This window comes from Erinaceus europaeus, chromosome 18, assembly GCF_950295315.1.
Source record: "Erinaceus europaeus chromosome 18, mEriEur2.1, whole genome shotgun sequence".
In the NCBI taxonomy this organism is placed as follows: domain Eukaryota; kingdom Metazoa; phylum Chordata; class Mammalia; order Eulipotyphla; family Erinaceidae; genus Erinaceus; species Erinaceus europaeus.
Genome location: NC_080179.1, coordinates 63,829,924 through 63,837,944, shown reverse-complemented (window position 1 = coordinate 63,837,944; position 8,021 = coordinate 63,829,924).

Genomic DNA, 8,021 nt, shown 5'->3' with positions numbered 1-8,021 from the left:
CTACCCTACAATATCTTCTTCTCTGGGGGTCCTTTCTCTTGTCCCTACACATTTGTGTCACTAGTATGCTACTCTTGTCACTGGCCATGAGCTTCCGACATCCTCTCTATGACATCCATGTAATTATTAGGGAGATATGTTACCTGTTTGATTCTTTAGATTTCTCCTTTGACATGTTCAGAGGGTCTCTCACTAAATAACATAGTTAAGTTATTCAGATATGATCTGATAACAGTTGTCTATACTAATTTTGGTTTTTCTCCACAGTTTCTTAAAGATGAAACTAACAATCATGTGATTTTTTGTAAGCCAGAACTACATGAGCCATCTTTAATAGTCCTCCTCACTATTCCTCACCACATAAACCATCTATCAGAAACAAACAAAGAGCAGGGTAGATAGCATAATGGTTATGCAAACAGACTCTCATGCCTGAGGCTCCAAAGTCCCAGGTTCAATCCCCTGCACCACCATTAGCTAGAGCTGTGCTCTGGAAAAAAAAAAAAAAAAAAGAAGTAGAAGAAACTTCTATAAAATCACACAGTTTCTAATTGGATTTATCCACTTTTGTCCATTTCTGGTGACATTATTGCTATTCAAATTATTATTTGAGCTATAGTCAACTTATTGACAATATTGACAAATTACTACTTTAATGATTATCTGGCTCATTAAAAGTGTCCAAGTAAATGAGTTTTCTTATTATTATTATTATTTTATTTTTATTTATTCCCTTTTGTTGTCCTTGTTGCTTTATTGTTGTAGTTATTATTGTTGTTGTCATTGTTGGATAGGACAGAGAGAAACAGAGAGAGGAAGGGGAGACAAAGGGGGGAGAGAGAGACACCTGCAGACCTGCTTCATGGCTTGTGAAGCGACTCCCCTGCAGGTGGGGATCCGGGGGCTCCAACCAGGATTCTTACGCCGGTCCTTGCACTTTGAGCTACATGTGCTTAACCCACTGCGCTATAGCTCGACTCCCGAGTTTTCTTTTTTTGTTCTTCTTCCACTGAAACTCAAGCCAAAGTAGTTGAAGTAAATAAATTTAAATGTTTTCATTGTATCTTTCAGTACATAAAGCACTCCAATAGTTTCCAGTTGCTCCCAGATAAAAAGATCAGTGCTATTAGTGATTTCTCTTGTATATACCTCATTAACATGTCTCCTACATTCTCCTCCCATACTGGTACACTCACCGTTTTGCTTTTTCCCAATTACTATAACATGCTATGTTTCCTCCCATTGCACTTGATGATCCCTCTGCTGAACTTCCTTGGAAACCCACACATGATCTCCCAACCCCCCCTTAGCACATGCATTCACATCAATATCCCTGTACCTCCACTTTGTGACATTCGTCATCACAGTTATAGGAGATAAATGGTTCATATCCATAAATAATTCATCTCATGAGGGAAGCAGTGAGTCAGTATTTGCAGGACAAATTAATAAAGTATGTATTCTTGTAACTCCAGTTAAGTGAAGATGAATAATCCTTTAAAATATTATTCAAACACACTTTTTTCCTAGATAATAATTTATTATTAAAGTTTGTGCAGACCTACAAGCTTTAAGAATAGATTTTCCTAGTCAACAATTTATTCTGCTTTGTATCTTAACTCTTTTTCAGCCACCAGGTACCAGATGCTAGCATGATGCCAATCAGACTTCCCTGGGCAGATGACCCCACCATGTGTCCTGGAGCCCTGCCTCCTCAGATCCCTGCCCCACTAGGGAAAGAGAGAGACAGGCTGGGAGGATGGCTCGCCCTGCCATTTCCCACATTCAGCGGGGAAGCAATTACAGAAGCCAGACCTTCCACCTTCTGCACCCTATAATGACTCTGGGTCCATACTCCCAGAGGAATAAAGAATGGGGAAGCTATTAGGGGAGGGGATTAGATATGGAGCTCTGGGAGTGGGCATTTAGTAGAAATGTACCCCTCTTGTCCTATAGTCTTGTCAATATTTCCATTTAAATAAAAATTTAAAGAACAATCTTCCAGAAAAAGTAAATATTTATTTATCTTTAAAATATTTATTTATTTACTTACTTATGTGGTAGAGGTAGAAAGGGAGAGGAGCAGAGGAAGAGAATGAAAGAGATCATAGCAGCAAAGTTTTGTTCAATGCAGTGGAGGCTGGGCTCAAAGCTGGGTTATCGACATGGCAAAAAAGAGCACTGCCCATGTGAGCTATTTTGTAGGTCCACAAGTAAGCTTATTATGAGAAGGCAGTTTATTCATAAAGTCATTATATTTGTTATTCCAAAGTAAACTAGGAACATGTAATTGCAAGACATGGGACCGGGTGGTGGTCCACCTGGTTGAGCACACATGTTACATGTAACTGTAAGACATGTTACAGTGTAGAATGCACCACTTAAATGAACAAGTAATAGCAAATGATCATCCCCTTCTATTAACAGTCACATTTATAGGTGTCTTGCCTCTTCCAGTGTCATGCCGACCAAGCAGTGCATGTGATTACGTGTCAGTGCACAGAAACCTAAACTTCTAGATATAAAATAGACTCTAAGGGCTACTAAACTTTTTAAGTGCTTGAGAAAGTTTCAACTTGGGTATATAATCCTGAATAGTATCATTAAGATAGGTATAATTCCCCCTAATCTTCCCAGGATCTCTTACATATCAAGTATCTTTTTTTTATAAAACTTTCTTTTTAAATTTTTTTAATATTTATTTACTTATTTTCGCTTTTTAAAATTTTTTATTTATAAAAAGGAAACATTGACAAAACCATAGGATAAGAGGGGTACAGCTTCACACAATTTCCACCACCAGAACTCCGTATACCAACCCCTCCACTGATAGCTTTCCTATTCATTAACCTTCTGGGAGTATGGACCCAACATCCTGTGGGATGCAGAAGGTGGAAGGTCTGGCTTCTGTAATTGCTTCCCCGCTGAACATGGGCGTTAACAGGTAGATCCATACTCACAGCCTGTCTCTTTCTCTTTCCCTAGTGGGGAAGGACTCTGGGGAAGCAGAGCTCAAAGTGGGGTTGTCTGTTGTCTGTCCAGGGAAGTCTGGCCGCATCCTGAAGCATCTGGATCTGGTGGCTGAAACGAGTTAATATACAAAGCTAAAAAAATTGTTGAACAATCATGGACCTAAAGGCTGGGATAGTGCAGATGAAGTATTGGGGGGTCCTCCACTAGCTAGTAGGCATATTTTAGTTATATTTCAAAGGGCCTGTAGCTATACTAGTGTTTTTGTTTTTGCCTGAGCCTGAAATCTGATATGCGGGTGAATCCCAATTATTATCTGGGGAGATGATGTCATGGCTGGGGGAAGGACCAGAAAGCTGGATCAGGGAAGAGAGTAGCTCCCTAATATGGGAAAGGGGTATAAATATTGTTGACTGTAAACCCCATGTACGTATCAAGTATCTTATATGAAACTTCCGTCATATGGATGTGTAAGACATATAATTTGCAATATAAACTATTTGGATAAACCTGTGAAAATGACAGCTGATTCTGTTTAAAGGAATGTGTCACTCTATCTCACAAGAAGTCATGCAATACTGAGATCTAATGATGGTTTTACAACTGTTTTCCAGCATATTTTTACATTGCATGCATTTTCACTTCCAGCCATGAATCCAGTACTTCACAAGACAGAAAATTAATAATTCAGCTGAACATGTTTAACCAGGTAATGCAATCAAATGCTAACTCCCCAGATGATTTGAGCATCATTTCATTTTTCTAGCTAGAGATCTTAAGTCATCTGATACTATGAGCAAGACAACTGGTATGGAGACACACCCAAGAACAGAATAGGTATACACCTCAAAATTACTTTTCTTCAGTGTTTGCACTTAACAGGAGAGAAGGCGGAGTTTGGAGAGGAAGCTGTGCAGCTGACACTCGCCCATAACTTGTTCCATTGTATGTCGTTATTACAGAACATATGGCTGATACCATACTGATCTGAGATCCCTCTGACACATAAGCAGAAAAAGTGAGGAATTAAGTGTTAGCCTTCACTTTGAGTTTCCCAGATCAGGAGATTTTCTCTAAGACTATTATTTAAAAGTTGTTAACTTCCTTTTATAACAGTTTTTTTTTTTCTTTAATGAAAGAAATTCCTGATAGAAGTGCAAAAGAGATAGCTGGTAGACTGTAAAGGTTATAAAGATGTGTAAATACTGATCTGTGGACTTCTTGAGATGCAAATTATGCAAATACTCATTAAGGAATTTGAAACAGATTGATCTAATTGACTCTTCCTTATTTTATTTGGGATGATTAGAACCTGCTTTTAAAATACAAATGATCAATTTTAAGTAGCATTGTGTATCTAGTAGATAATAATGATTCCAACAGGGCCATTATAGTCTGTGTACAGAAATTTAGAACATGTCTTGAAAATTAACAGTCTGAGATACAAAAATATTATGTTGAGTTCTCTAGAGCAGCTAGAACCCAAACTGCACTTAAAAAATCAGATATTTGTTTAGTGACCCATTATATTTAGCATCAAGAGATATTCTCTAAATATCCATGATACCAGCTCTTTTATCCAGAGCGAAATTATTTGAGACTTTTTCTCTCCTAGAGATGTCTTAAATATCAGGTTCTTTTAAAGACCACTAATCAGCTGTGAATTGTCTTCTAGAAGGCTTAGAGATGAAAAACAATCTGAGGGGAGTCAGGCAGCAGTGCAGCAGGTTAAGTGCACATGGCTCAAAGCGCAAGGACCATCAGGGTTAGAGCCCCCAGCTCCCCACCTGCAGGGGAGTCACTTCACAAGTGGTGAAGCAGGTGTCTATCTTTCTCTCCCCTTCTTTGTCTTTCTCTCCTCTCTCCATTTCTCTCTGTCCTATCCAACAACAACTACATCAATAACAGCAACAACAATAACCGCAACAATAAAACAAGGACAACAAAAGGGAACAAATAAATAAAAACAACCTGTGGACAAATTTGTTATAAATTTCAGAATCTAGAAGTACAATGAACACTAAGCTCAGACGCTTCATTATAGGAACACTGAACATCAACAGAAAAATTCAAGGGGCTAGGCAGTGACACATCCAGTCGAGTGCATACATTACCATGCACAAGAACCGGGGCTCAAGGCCCTGCTCCCCCACTTGCAGGGGGTTGGGGGGAGCTTCAGTAGAGTGCTGCAGGTGTCTCTCTGTCTCCAATATCCTTCCCATTCAGTTTCTCTCTGTACTGCTACAAAATGTCATCACCAGGAGCAGCAGATTCGTCATGCAGGCACCAACCCCCCCCTCCCCCAGCAATAACTCTGTTAGGAATAAAAAAGAAAAGATAGGAAAAGAATAGAAAGGAGAGGAGAGGAGGAGATGGGAGAAGAGAGGAGGGGAGGGGAGGGAATGGGAGGAGAGGGGAGGGGAAGGCAAGGAAGGGGAGAAGATGGGAGAAAACAAAACATTTTTAATGACATACTTAGAAAATAAAAATGATGAGATGATTTTATTTGCCCAAAATAATTTTGATAAAAAATTAAACTAGAGCAAGTAAGGATACTGATCATTAACTTTTTCTCCTTGAATGCATTATAATAAATTTATAAAATTTGAAAGTAACTATATATACAGTAGATTCTTCCTTTGCTTTCACAGAGCCTCTAGATAAAAGATCTATCAGTTGAGATATATAAATATTGTGAAGTCCTAAATACAGAGAAACAGCTTTGAATTATTGATGTATCTTTAACTTGTGTGTTTCTGACATGTTCTATATATTTACATAGGGATTTTCAAGAAACTTAAATACAAGGGAAATATACTCAACAGTAATGAATATGCTAGGAGCAATATTGACTACAGTTGAAAATGACCTTGTCACTTTTGAGATGATGAGCAGTACAGTGAGGAGTAGGTTATCTAAGTCTATGATAATTTCAAAATGTCTTTAGTTGTTTATACTGTGCATATCTGTGCGGAAATGACATAGGGGAATGGAGAGATTCAAAGCTGATCCAAAAGTGTTAGCTTTAATGACAATCCAAACCTTTGGTTATTGGCAAAATTGGCCCCAACAAACTTAACTTTCTAACTTTACCAGAAGAAAAACACATTTATAAGCATGTGTGGTGGCCAACATAGTTTCAAACTTTATACAGAGTAGTTTATAAACAGATGAAATTTCCTTGACATCTCTTAAAGGTAACTAATGAAGGTAAATCATTGGGATAGGAAGCATTCGGGATTTCATTGAAAACAAGTTTAGAATAACTAGAGATATTTAATGAGCTTTAATATGGGTGTGTTAGTACATCGTTCTTTGGGATCAGTAAATATTTTATTGCTGTTACTAGAGTCTGGTTGATATACATTCCTCACATCCAATGTCAGCATCACCGTCCCTCAAGGAAGAAATCTAATTCATGTGCCATATCCACTGTATCCACAAGTAGAGGAAAATCTTGAGAATCGGAGACCTAGCAAAACTCATCACGTTATAATGATAAGACTTTTCTCATAAACTGATTTGTGCCTTGAAGTGATCACTAGATCTGGGCAGTGGTGCACTTGGTGGCACACACAATACCAGGCACAAAGACGCAGGTTCAAACTCATGGCTCCTACCTCCAGGGGTGAAACTCCATAAGGGGAGAAGCAGTGCTGCAGGTGTCTCTCTTTCTCTCTCCCTGTCTATCTCCCTTACCCTTTCCCTCTTCATTTTTCTCTATCCTAACAAAATAAATAAGGAAGGAAGGGGAAAAAATGACTGCAGACAGTGGTAGGTTTGTCATGTAGGCATCAAACCACAGTAATAATCCTGGTGGTAATTAAATGAATGAATTAATGAATGAGTGAATACAGAAATAATCACTATTTGAGAAATTACTTGAACATTGGGTTATAAGATAAAATTCTTTCTTTTAGGGTTTAAATTATAGTATCTATCTTTTAAATTATTTATTTGTTAATGAGAAAGAGAGCAAAAAGAGTACCAAAAAGAGTTCACTTTGTTAAATTCAATGCCATGGATTAAACTTGGGACCTCTATCTCCATCAGGAACATCATAAACCCTCTTGTTGGCCACTACAGGACCTGGCCCTCAATATAGAATAACAGTGGTAGAAATTGCCCCACTCTCCAAAAAGAAGCCGAGTCAACATACTCTGCTACTCAAGGTAGACTGGTGATGAAATGAGGGCAGCCTAGAATATTCGTAGCTATGACCGTGGAATGAGAGTTCAGACTGACAGGAATGCAGAGGTTACACAGGCTCCTGTGCTGAATATGAATAGACATGGGCCCTAGGTCAGATCAATGGGGTTTACAGTTAACAATATTTATATACTTTTCTCATATTTGGGAGCGTTTCTCTCCCCTAAACCAGCTTCCTAATCCTATTCCCAACTTTTGACAGCATCTTCCCAGACAATACTAGTAAGCCTGCCTACATATTAGCTGTGGGGCTCAGGCAAAATTCGTAAAGTTATGGGCCCCTTGGAATATCCATAAATTGACTTCCTAGCTTCATCCAATACGAAGACCTCAACTTTCACCTGTTATAGTTTGCTTTATATCTTAATACTTTTCAGCCACCAACATGTAAATGCTACCATGATGCCAACATGACTTCTCTAGGCAGATGACCTCACTAATGAGTCCTAGAACCCCACCTACCCCACTAGGGAAAGATAGAAACAAGCTGGGGATATGAATCAACCTGCCAATGCCTATGTCCAGTGAAGAAGCAATTACAGAAGCCAGACTTTCCATCTTCTGCACCCCATAAAGATCTTTGGTCCATACTCCCAGAGGGAAAAAGAATAGGGACGTTTCCAGTGGAGGGGATGGGATATGGAAATCTGATAGTGGAAATTGTATGGAATTGTACCCCCTCTTTATCCCAGAATCTTGTCAATCATCATTAAATCACTAATACAAATAAATAAAATAAAAATTAAATAGGGATGTTTCCAATGGAGGGGAAGGGACATGGAACACTGGTGGTGGGAACTGTATCCTATTATCCTACAATCTTGTTAATCATTATTAAATCA